Source organism: Cervus canadensis, chromosome X (assembly GCF_019320065.1).
Source record: "Cervus canadensis isolate Bull #8, Minnesota chromosome X, ASM1932006v1, whole genome shotgun sequence".
Taxonomy (NCBI): domain Eukaryota; kingdom Metazoa; phylum Chordata; class Mammalia; order Artiodactyla; family Cervidae; genus Cervus; species Cervus canadensis.
In genome coordinates, this window is record NC_057419.1 from 128,425,528 (window position 1) to 128,438,734 (window position 13,207).

Consider the following 13,207-nt stretch of genomic DNA (forward strand, 5'->3'; position numbering starts at 1 on the left):
GACTATCCTCAGGTTTTTTTTTCATTCTTTTTACTTTATTCTGCTTTCAGCAGTTATTTACACCATTTTATCTTCCAGCTCACTCATCCATTCTTCTGCTTCAGATATTCTGTATTGATTCCTTCTAGAGTATTTTTTTTTATTTTTTTGTTTTGAGTTTATTTTTATTTTATTTTCTTTTATTTATTTATTTATTTATTTTGGTCATACATTGATATGAATCAGCCATAGAGTTACACATATTCCCCATCCCGATCCCCCCTCCCACCTCCCTCTCCACCCGATTCCTCTGGGTCTTCCCAGTGCACCAGGCCGGAGCACTTGTCTCATGCATCCCACCTGGGCTGGTGATCTGTTTCACCATAAATAGTATACATGCTGTTCTTTTGAAATATCCCACCCTCACATTCTCCCACAGAGTTCAAAAGTCTGTTCTGTATTTCTGTGTCTCTTTTTCTGTTTTGCATATAGGGTTATCGTTACCATCTTTCTAAATTCCATATATATGTGTTAGTATGCTGTAATGTTCTTTATCTTTCTGGCTTACTTCACTCTGTATAAGGGGCTCCAGTTTCATCCATCTCATTAGGACTGATTTTAATTTCAGTAATTGTGTTGTTTGTCTCTGTATATTTATTCTTTAATTCTTCTAGGTCTTTGTTAATTGATTCTTGCATTTTCTCCATTCTGTTTTCAAGGTTTTTGATCATCTTTACTATCATTATTCTGAATTCTTTTTCAGGTAGTTTGCCTATTTCTTCTTCATTTATTTGGAATTCTGTGTTTCTAGTTTGTTCATTCATTTTTGTAGTATTTCTCTGCCTTTTCATTGTTTTTTTAAACTTATTGTGTTTGAGGTCTTCTTTTCCCAGACTTTAAGGTTGAACTCTTTCTTCCTTTTGGTTTCTTCTCTCCTAAGTTTGGTCCAGTGGATTGTGTAAGTTTTCTATAGGGTGAGATTTGTGCTGAGTTTTTTTTTCCTCTGTTGAGCAGGGCTGAGTGAGGTGGTAATCCTGTCTGTTGATGATTGGGTTTGTATTTTTGTCTTTGTTGTTTGGATGAGGCATCTTGCATAGGGTGCTACTGGTGGTTGGGTGATGCCGGGTCTTGTATTCAAGTGGTTTCTTTTGTGAGAGTTCTCTCTATCTGATACTCTCTAGTGTTAGGAATTCTCTGGTAGTCTAGGGTCTTGGAGTCAGCGCTTCCATTCCAAAGGCTCAGGGCTTGATCTCTGGCCAGGAACAAAGATTCCACAAGTGGTTTGTTATGGCATTAAGTGAGATTAAAATAAATACCCAAACGCAAGAAACCAAAGATGAACCCCAGACAAATGGCAGTTACAAAATCAGACAAATAGTAATTAAAATAATGGAATATACACATACACATATACACCTGTAAACAAAATCAAAACAGTCCAACAAAAATAAAGTACAATAGACTGACCTAGTGAACAAAGGAAACCGAAAATGATATCTACCAGTTAAGATCAAACTAACTAAAGCACAAGTTAAAAAACGAAACTAATGCAATGTGCCATGTGGGGAATAAAGCAATGAAAACAAAACTAATAAACATGTTGAGAGGAGAGGAAATAAAGAAAAGAAAGAAGAGATATGCAAAGTTAAATAGAGGTAGATAAAGAAGGTTTATATTCATTAAAGATTAACTGCAAGAGGAAAAGTAGAAAAAGCAAACAAATTGATAAATGTAGAAAAATATAATAATATGCTTCAAAAATTTAAAAATTAAAATTTAAAAAAGGGAAAAAAAGAAAGGAAAACACCACAAAACTGCAAAAGGCCAATGTAGGGGCAGAGGTTTATAGCAACAATAAAAAGTGTGATTTAAAAAAACCCTCAAAAGCTTAATTGTATTTCATCGTGCTAATAAAATCGACAACTACAATAGAGGGGGGACAAAAGAAAAAGAAAATAATCCAAAAGAAACTGCAGAACAAGTCAAAATATAAGAATAGTAAATATTTTTCTTGTGTCACTGCTGTCAGTGTCCTTTCCATTGCTGGGAGTCACAGTCCACCTCACCCGCCTAGGGTGCCTTCCAACACTGTGCTGGTCTCTGGACTTGCTGTGGGGGCAACTCAGACTCTAATCTGGCCCTACTCCTGTGTGTTCTTGCCTCCAATGTACACAGCTATAAGAAATAGTGCGTTTTCTTTTGTGGGAGCTCTCAATGTCCTTTTATATATCCCATAGACGCAGAGTCTGCCTAGTTGATCGTGTGGATTTAATCTGCAGCTTGTACAGCTGGTGGGAAGGTTTTGGGTCTTCTTTCTTAGCCACACTGCCCCTGGGCTTCAACTGTGGTTTATTTCCACATTTGCACATGGGTCGTCCACTTGGGTTTGTTCTTGAGGCTGCCCTGGAGGACTTGGGTCTGCCCCAGTGAGGACCAGCTGCAGAGGTGGTGCACCTGCTTGGGTCACAGGGTTTCTGGCAGCACCAAGTACTCAGGATAGTTGGAAGCTAGGGCAGCAATAAATACAGTGCTCTAGAAGGGTATTGTATTTATTACAAGGCAATGGCAACCCACTCCAGTACTCTTGCCTGGAAAATCCCATGGATGGAGGAGCCTGGTGCGCTGAAGTCCATGGGGTCACTAAGAGTTGGACACGACTGAGGAACTTCACTTTCACTTTTCACTTTCATGCATTGGAGAAGGAAATGGCAACCCACTCCAGTGTTCTTGCCTGGAGAATCCCAGGGACGGGGGAGCCTGGTGGGCTGCCGTCTCTGGGGTCGCACAGAGTCGGACACGACTGATGTGACTTAGCAGCAGCAGCAGAAGGGTATGGCAACCAATATTGGCCAGTACACTCCAACATTCTTGCCTGGAGAACCCCCCTGACAGAGAAGCCTGGCAGTCCACAGTCCATAGGGTCGCAGAGTTGGACACGATCGAAGCAACCCCATGTGCATAGATGCAAGATTATTTTTGCCTGTGGCAGCTCTGCCCCAGTGAGGGTTGAGCAAGAAGGTGGCTCAGCTGCTTGGGTCACAGGGGCCATGGCGGCACCAAGTGTTCAGGGACACGGACTGCCTCCGCTGTAGGAGTTATCGCCCTATCAGAATCTTTTCTGAGCCTCTGGTAGCTGGCGATCAGAAGACCTCTTTGGCTAGTGTTTCTCTGTAGTTCTGCCCATTCAGGCACTTAGTGATCTCCCTTGCCTGAGGTCCTTTGCTGTTGTTCAGCGTGTCAGGCACATAAAGAGGCCCCACTAGCTGGAGGTCCTACTCTGTAGTTCAGCACATCAGTCACTTCGAGGAACACCCTGGATAGGGTCCGGCTCTGTAGTTCAGTGCAGTCAGAAGTTTGATGGGTCAGCCTCTCTACTGTTCAGCTGCCAGTGCTGGCATGTGGGGAGAGAGAGGCTGTGTCGATGGCTCCAGCAGTATTGTCTTGCTTCCATGGCTGCCTGGCTTTCCTCCACAGGCACTTTCCACCACAGTTTCCTCCCTCACGTCTCCTAGGTCGGTCTTGCCACAGTCAACAGAAGCTCTTGCCCTGAAACTGCTCCACAATCCCGGAGCTCCAGCTTCCATCTGCTGTGCCTTGTAGGGGACATGCTTCGCTGTCTGGGGTGTGTATGGCTGTGGCAAGGACTGTCTGATTCTCATTCCATTTAGGCTGCCACAGATCAGCTGTTTCACTCTCAGCCTTAAATGTTTCTCCTCTGACCCAGACAATTGCCCCAATGTGGGGATCAGACCCCTGCTTTAGTTCCAGCACCCACCAAGGGCAGGTCATGTCCTAGTAACACTCCTGTTTTTCCCCCTAGTTGTTTCGTCCTACCGAGTTTTTGCATGGTTCTATTAGAAATACCAAGGGAAAATTTCACACAAAGATGGGCTTGATAAAGGACAGAAATGGTATGGACCTAACTGAAGTGGAAGATATTAAGAAGAGGTGGCAAGAATACACAGAAGAACTGTACAAAAAAGATCTTCACAACCCAGATAATCACGATGGTGTGACCACTCACCTAGAGGCAGACATCCTGGAATGTGAAGTCAAGTGGGCCTTAGAAAGCATCACTATGAACAAAGCTAGTGGAGGTGATGGAATTCCAGTTGAGCTATTTCAAATCCTGAAAGATGATGCTGTGAAAGTGCTTGCACTCAATATGCCAGCAAATTTGGAAAACTCAGCAGTGGCCACAGGACTGGAAAAGGGTCAGTTTTCAATTCCAAATCCCAAAGAAAGGCAATGCCAAAGAAATGCACAAACTACCGCACAATTGCACTCATCTCACACGCTAGTAAAGTAATGCTCAAAATTCTCCAAGCCAGGCTTCAGCAATACATGAACCGTGAACTTCCAGATGTCCAAGCTGGTTTTAGAAAAGGCAGAGGAACCAGAGATCAAATTGCCAATACCTGCTGGATCATCTAAAAAGCAAGAGAGTTCCAGAAAAGCATCTATTTCTGCTTTATTGACTATGCCAAAGCCTTTGACTGTGTGGATCACAATAAACTGTGGAAAATTCTGAAAGAGATGGGAATACCAGACCACCTGACCAGCCTCTTGAGAAACCTGTATGCAGATCAGGAAGCAAGAGTTAGAACTGGACATGGAACAACAGACTGGTTCCAAATAGGAAAAGGAGTACATCAAGGCTGTATATTTTCACCCTGCTTATTTAACTTATATGCAGAGTATATCATGAGAAACGCTGGGCTGGAGGAAGCACAAGCTGGAATCAAGATTGCCAGGAGAATTATCAATAACCTCAGATATGCAGATGACACCACCCTTATGGCAGAACGTGAAGAGGAACTAAAAAGCCTCTTGATGTGATGAAAGTGAAAGATGAGAGTGAAAAAGTTGGCTTAAAGCTCAACATTCAGAAAACTAAGATCATGGCATCTGGTCCCATCACCTCATGGGAAATAAATGGGGAGACAGTGGAAACAGTGTCAGACTTTAATTTTTTGGGCTCCAAAATCACTGCAGATGGTGATTGCAGCCATGATATTAAAAGACGCTTACTCCTTGGAAGGAAAGTGATGACCAACCTAGATAGCATATTAAAAAGCAGAGACATTACTTTGCCAACAAAGGTCTGTCTGGTCAAGGCTATGGTTTTTCCAGTGGTCATGTATGGATGTGAGAGTTGGACTGTGAAGAAAGCTGAGCACTGAAAAATTGATGCTTTTGAACTATGGTGTTGGAGAAAACTCTTGAAAGTCCCTTGGACTGCAAGGAGATCCAACCAGTCCATCCTGAAGGAGATAAGTCCTGGGTGTTCATTGGAAGGACTGGTGCTGAAGCTGAAACTCCAGTACTTTGGCCACCTCATGCGAAGAGTTGACTCATTGGGAAAGACCCTGATGCTGGGAGGGATTGGGGGCATGAGGAGGAGGGGACGACAGAGAATGAGATGGCTGGATGGCATCACCGACTCGATGGGCATGGGTTTGGGTAGACTCCGGGAGTTTGTGATGGACAGGGAGGCCTGGCATGCTGTGATTCATGGGGTGGCAAAGAGTCGGACACGACTGAGCGACTGAACTGAACTGAACTGATATACTCTTTTTGAGTCGTTGGGTACTCCTGTCTGCTCTCAGTGGTGTTCTGCAAGCACTTCTGTGTCTGAATGTGTAGTCCTGATGTATCCATGGAGAGAGATGTACTCCATGTCCACCTACTCCTCTGCCATCTTGTTCTACACCGCAAATCAGATTTGAAGCAATTACTGACAGTTGCTTTAGCAGTTGTTCAGGTAGTAAACTATTTTGTTCTTTGCACCACAGTGCCATTAGAAGTGAGTAGCTGTGCAAGTCTGGGTTGATCTACTGTGAGCATGGCTAAGAGTCTCTCAAGAAGAGTCCTAGAAGAGTGAAATGATTGGCTCAGTAGCCAGATCCTTAAATGAATAGCCCTGTTTTAGCTGTAAGAAACTAGATACAGTTGGCTCTCCATATTCACAGCTTCCAGATCCAGGGATTCAACCAACTGCAGATCGAAAATATTTGAAAAAAAATTTCCAGAACGTTCCTAAAAAGCAAAACTTGGATTTCCTGCATGTAGGCAGCTATTTACATAGCATTTACATTGTATTAGCTATCATACATTATCTAGAGATGATTTTAAAGTGCAGGGGAGGATATGCATAAATTATATGCAAATACTATGTGATTTTATACAAGGAACTTGTGTATCTTCAGAGTTTAATATCCATGGGGGAAGGGGGACAGTGGTCCTGGAACTAATCCTCTGGGGATAATGAGGGACAACTGTACTATCATTTAGGTGAGATCCTGAGTGAATTCCAAAATTCAGGAATTATTTTAATAACCATACAGCCTGCAAAACTCTCTTTTCATAATACCTAGCATTCTAATATTTGACTGACTGTTAATGTCAGTTATAACTAACTTAGTAAAACACAATCTGAAACATATAGGAGCAAAGATCTGCTCACCACTTACAGCCAAATTATGTCATAATTAAATAGTTAAGACTTTTATGTATCTACTTACCTTAAAACCAGAGTACTCTTGAATTATCCTGGTAAATGTCATTCCTATATTAGGCTCCTTAAATCTGTGTTTACAACCACTCTATACATGGATTGTCACTCAACTATTTTAACATCTTCACCACAGATGTAAAAGTCATGTCCTGATGGTCTGATCCCTCAGTGCCTGAGCCCTATTGAGCTTACATAATGTCTCTTTGCTTTCCTTAAGAAGGAAAACAGCCAATAAGATAAATATTTGCTTCAGAAACTCTTCAGACTCTCAATTTTTTATGAAATTAAGACCCCTTAAAAGAAACAAGGATAACTACAGCCCTTTGGAGAGCACATTCTTATTGCTGGTTCCAGAAAGGAGAACCTCCTATGTCCTGGTGTGAACATTTCACTGCTTGCCTGAAGACACTCCCCTGGGTGAGACCGTCACATGGAGGGTGTACTTACAAATGGACTGACCATGGTTAGTGCCAAAGGACTGCAGTGTAATGGTGGGGAGGGGGAGAAGAGAGATTTCAAGGGAAACAGGAGCTAGTTGACTCCAAGTTCTACCTTTCTCGTGGTATCTTGTATGCTTTCTCTTAGAAAGGACTATGGGAAATTTATTACAGTTAGTCTAAAGTTGCACTGCGTGACCAGGAGTCCAATTTTCTAACCATGGTCATCTTCTCAGTATGGAGAAGCCAGGCAGCTAGACTGTCATCGTCCCATCTTTCAATGAGATGAGTCATCCCAGTCTCCTACTCTCCCATTCTCATGACAGGGAGTCTTGCCAGCCTGAGGAGTCTGGAATCAGTGATCTGTTTCCTCTTTTTGTCATCTTTACTTCTGTTAGCCCACTTAGGAGTGAGTGTAAAGCATCCCAAGGCATACCTTTGCTGCTTGGTTTTCCGAGGTCCTCTTTTGTCTCCTTCCCAAAGCAGTCAGGTGATCAGGACTAGGCAGGCAGGGAATCATTCCACTTCCTTTATTGTCTGTATCTCAGGTTCAGCCCCTGAGTACAGTGGGGATATGTCTGTCTTCACCATCACTGTTCTGGGGTATGTTGAAGGGTTAATCACTCAGTCATGTCCGACTCTTTGCGACCCCATGGACTGTAGCTTGCCAGGCTCTTTTGTCTGTGGAATTCTCCAAGCAAGAATACTGGAGTGGGTTGCCATTTCCTTCTTCAGGGGATCTTCTGAACCCAGGGATCAAACTCAGGTCTCCTGCATTGTAGGTGAATTCTTTACCATCTGAGCCATCTGGGGAATACTTTAATCAAATAGACTACATAATTTGTTCCTAGAAACTGTCCAGTTTATGGGGTTTTGTTCTCCATTGTCCATAGGAAAAAACAGCAAAACTCCTCCGTTACAATAATATAAAACAATTATAGGATTTTAAGCCAATATATATTACAGTTATAGAATTTGCATGCAACTGTATGACCTAGCCTTGAACTCTAAATTATTCAAATTGAAAGCAAATTATTCAATTTACTGCTATTATGATGATCAAGATATTTAGAGCAGTCATTCTATACAGTCCTTTTTCCCTTGCTAAAAAACAAAATTCAACTGCTATTGTTCAGTTGCTCAGTCATGTCCAACTCTTTGCAACCCCATGGACTGCAACACTCCAGGCTTCCCTGTCCTTCACCACCTCCTGGAGTTTGCTGAAACACATGTCCACGTATTCAGTGATGCTATCCAATCATTTTATCCTCTGTCGTCCCCTTCTCCTCTTGCCTTCAATCTTTCCCAGCATCAGGGCTTTTTCCAATGAATCTGTTGTTTGCATCAGATGACCAAAGTTTTGGAGTTTCAGCTTCACAATCAGTCCTTCCAATGAATATTCAGTACTGATTTCCTTTAGGATGGACTGGTTGGAGCTTCTTGCAGTCCAAGGGACTCTCAAGAGTCTTCTCCAACACCACAGTTTGAAAGCGTCCATTCTTGGGCACTTAGCTTTCTTTATGGTCCAACTCTCATATCTGTACATGACTACTGGAAAAACCATAGCTTTGACTATATGGACCTTTGTCAGGAAAGTAATGTCTCTGCTTTTTGTTCAGAGTCAGCTGAGTCAGTTTTAAAGATTAGGCTTTATTCAGTGACTCACAAGTCCAGCAGGATCCCATGTAGCAGATTGAAAGGAGCTCTGAAGAGCCATAGAAAATGGAAGCTTTTTACAGGTAGAAGGAGTCAGGTCAAGGAAGTTATTCTAAAAGAGACCTGATTGTTTCAGGCAAGGTCACCTTCCTCTGGAGCACAGCAAGTTTCTGTCAGTTGGATTACCTCACTAATGCTGACCAGGAAATTCCAAACTTGAAAGTAATACATGTACTTTTTTGACTAGTTAAGATTACCTACCTGGAAAAGGCTGAAACTACAGTTAGGCTATATATTATATCTCAGGTTATGTGGGTTTAACACAAGTGACTCCATTTTGGACCTCTTGTCTCTGTCTCTCTCTCTCTTTTTAAAAATTTATTTGGCTGCACCATGTCTTAGCTGGGGCATGTGGGATCCAGCTCCCCGAGCAGGGGCTGATCCCACTACCACCCTGCACTGGGAGTGTAGAGTCTCATCCTCTGGACCACCAGGGAAGATCCTTGTCTCTTTTTTAACACCCCAAAACTTGGGTTTTATGAATCTGCTGTCGTATTTCCCACCTGTCTTTCTCATTTAATTTCTATAAACCATGACTATTATATTTAGTTCCAGAGACCAAATTTTAGACCCTTGATATTATATATTATACATTATATGTTATATATTCTATCTTATATATTATATATATTTATAGCTAATCAAGAAAATCTTGCCTTCTATTGGTTTGTATTAATGAAAGCTGTACAGTCATGATGTATCATATTTAGGTGTACATTAGTTTAGGCAAATGTTGAGTTTTTAGTGAAGTTTTATAAATCAATATTTCCAATTACAGTCTCATATAAAATAACTATTTTTAGTCACAAAATTTGAGATTTATTATTTCCCAAAGGTAAATATAATAATATAAAATAAGATAAAATATAGCTGTGCATTGAAATGTCAATTATCTGTTTAGCTCCATAAATGATGACTTGACAAAAAGATATGGCCTGGATATTCCTTGGCCCTTTTCAGTGTTATCTGTTACACTATATCAAAATATGAAGCCCTTTGTAAAATTTCTTCAAGCTTTTATAAGAGGAAAATTTTTTATTATAGACTTTATCACAAAGATGTGATTTGTAGCAACACAAATGATATGACACATTACTGCCACCAGAAGCCATTTGCAGGCTTCCTACTGAAGTTTCAATGCTAATTTGAGAACCTAATATTGAAAGCTTGAAAACTAAGTTGGGACTGTTCAGTAAAGAGGTTGGTATGCTCTTATTTCATCTAATCTGTGCATGAGATATCTGTTGCTTTTGATCACACAAAATGGATAATTTTTAAAATGTCTATACTATTATGAATATATATGTTTCTATGCTTATAGGGTATAAAATTATTAATATATTTATGAAGTTTTTCATTAAAAAATTTTTTTTGCATCAGCTTACATAATTATGGTGTATATTTGGAAATATTGACTTATTTTCTCTTCACTTAAAATTATTTCCCAAGTCTCCAGGAAAGGGGCATGGGTATCTGCATATTGAATAACTCCCAAGTGAACTTGAGAACCACTCTTAGAAGATGATCTATAAACTCATATCAAAAAGTTCACTGTTGAGGCTCTTTTCTGACCATCTATTAAAAAATTTTTTAAACATTTTATTACCTCTCACTTTCTGTTGAATTTTGCATTTTACAACCTTTCATTTTTCTTAATGAGTAACCAGATCTTCTTTGTTTTTTTAATATGCTGCCTTTGTAATACAGCTTTGAAGACTTGAGTCGGTATTGTTTTTCTTTGCTCTTTCTGCTTTACATCATTTTAAATAGCTAAATGTCAGTGATAAATTGGAATATGCCTGTGATTTCGTATACACTGCTTTTTTTGGCTGTGGCTATTTTGCTTGTGATAAACATGCCATTTCTTTTGTTTTAGATAATACAAGAAGACCCAATGCATTCTCCCTGGATGAGCAACACATTACATGTATTTTGTGCAATTAGTGGTACGTCGAGTGACCGAAGTTATGGTTCCCCAGGATACACTGCTGAAATATGAGGACATGCAGATGTCAAGTAACAACAAGATTGAACTTTCTCAGGAATATTTGGAGCTGTGCAAATGTTAAAAATTTAAAGATTTGTTATACACAGAGTGTTTCTTCCTGACACCAAAATTTTCATGCTTTCATACAGGGTGCCGTGTTACGTATTTGTAAATATTTAAGCAACTTGAAAGAGCCTGGAAAATTGCACCACTGTGCTTAGTTTGTACTTTTTAAGGTAAATCTATATACTGAGAAGTAGAGCTCAAAGACTTTAATTTGATTTGCTTAATTGTTACTTATGGCACTGTGTAAAATTGTATAATGGAACACAATAAAAGGTAAAACTTCTTTGTAATTAGAAGTGAAGGAAATAATACTTTGAACTTAGCGTTTTTCTTAACAGGAAGCTAAATTCATTATTATACTAGTCCTTGGAGGAAAAAAATGATAAAATTTTCACAAAACATGGATACTTCCAACTGAGGAGATAATTTGAAACCTTGCCTACCAATGGTCCAGACTGAGCTAAAGGAAACAAAAGCATTATGTAAAAAAGGAAAATTTCACAAAGAAAGGATATATATAGAAATACCAGGCTTACCAATCCTTCAAGTTTTGATCCAATGATGCTAGGTATTCCAGTCAGTGGTCTCTCTAACATACAAGACAAGGGATTCCTTTGTGGCCTGTGTTTGCCTAGCAAGCAGTCTTTGTTGCCAAAGCTTCATTAGCTGAGGCTGTCCATAAAGCTAAACAAACATCTCTGAGATATGCAGTCAGTATATACTATGCAACTTCAAAGAGTTAGCAGCAGAATCTGAGGGTAGGGATTTTTGTAATGATGATTTTCTTCAGTTTAGAAGATTAATAAGTATTTTGATAGAACTTGATGATCACAGCATTTCTTGGGTCAATATACATAACCACCATGTATTTAGCAGCTGCTGGCTAAGGATTACATCTCTAACTATGCAGAAACCTCAGATTAACTAAATAATTCAGGAGAAACCAAGATGTGAAGGACATTTTTAACTTAAACTATCCATAAAATTTTGACTGCCTTTCATGTAAACATTAAGTCTTAGATTTATTTTTCATATGTAGTTTAGCCTATTTTATAGACAAAAAAGGAAAAAACAGACACTGAAATATAAGTGGATTGCATGGAGCTTTGGCTTTTTAAATACTCTGTGATTAAGTAAATCTTAGAGCTTATTATGCACCTGGCTTGGCCATTTTTCTTTACACATCATTTTTAAGCTTTCAGGAGAGCATTAAATTACTTATGAAAGGTTAATTTTGTATTTTAATAAGGGGTTCAGAAATTCCAGAAGCAGTCTGTAATTTCTTAATATCTTGGAGTAACATGAAGAGTCAGTTTCACCTTTAAAACTATTATATTTGGCACATATGTGTAAAAAATCATCACCCAGAGAGAGTGCTGCCTTCTGAGAATGAGGTGTATTGGGGAAACAAGTGTTCTTTTGTCAATAACCAGTCCCTATCTTATCCCCCAGCATGGCATTGTGCCCCGTGGGTCATTTTAAAAAGTATAACAAATGACCCCTGCCCTCAAGGAAGTTGCAATCTAGTTGAGGAAGCAAGATAGACACAAAAATAAATAATACAAGAATTAACAATATAAGACAAGATAAGTTGTCTCTGAGGACTGCCAAATGAATGACACTGTCCATAACTCATATCATATTCAAGGGATGAGGAGCTGCTGTGAGTTTTAATGTTCAGGAATGACTTTATGGAGAAAAGTAAGCCTTGAACAGGCTTTCAAAGATGAGAAGCTATTCTAGGCAGGAGGACCATCACAAGCAAAGGTGCAGAAATAATTTGTAAAAGTTCAAGGGATGGTGAAGAGGCCAGTTTTGTTCAAGGGAGTAATGGATTCTGCATCTAGAAAGAAAATTCACACCTAGATTTTGGAAGGCCTTTAATACCAGGATAATAGTATTTGGACTTTACTCAATAAACAGAAGGAAACCAGTCAAGGTTTTTGAATGGAGATATTACTTGACTAAACATTATTTTTATGAATGTAATCCTTTATATTGCTGCCAGATGCCTTTGAGTCCAAGAGAGATGGACATATGGAAACCAGTTAGATAGTTATTACAGTAATCTAATTATGAGTCCATAAGCCCATAGATGTGAACAAGAATGGAGAAGAAAGGACAAGTGCAAGAGATACTGTGTTGAAAGACTGGACATGATTCATTGATGGCCAAGGAGAAGAAAGGAAAAGTTAAAGATAATTTTGTGTCCTGTGGCCACAGGTCGTGGCACAATTTCCCTAGGTTTTTTTTCACCAGCTTCCAAACTGAGGGCAGAAATGTATATAGAGAGAACAAGGTGGGTTAGACTAGAAAAAGCCAGCTAAATATGCTTTGAAACACTGTGTATGTTAGGTATTACTGTTTATATAGTTTAAAGATTCCATGGCTGGTGCACTGGGATGACCCAGATGGATGGAATGGGGAGGGAGGTGGGAGGAGGGCTCAGGGTGGGGAACACATGTAAACCCATAGCTGATTCATATCAATGTATGGCAAAAATCA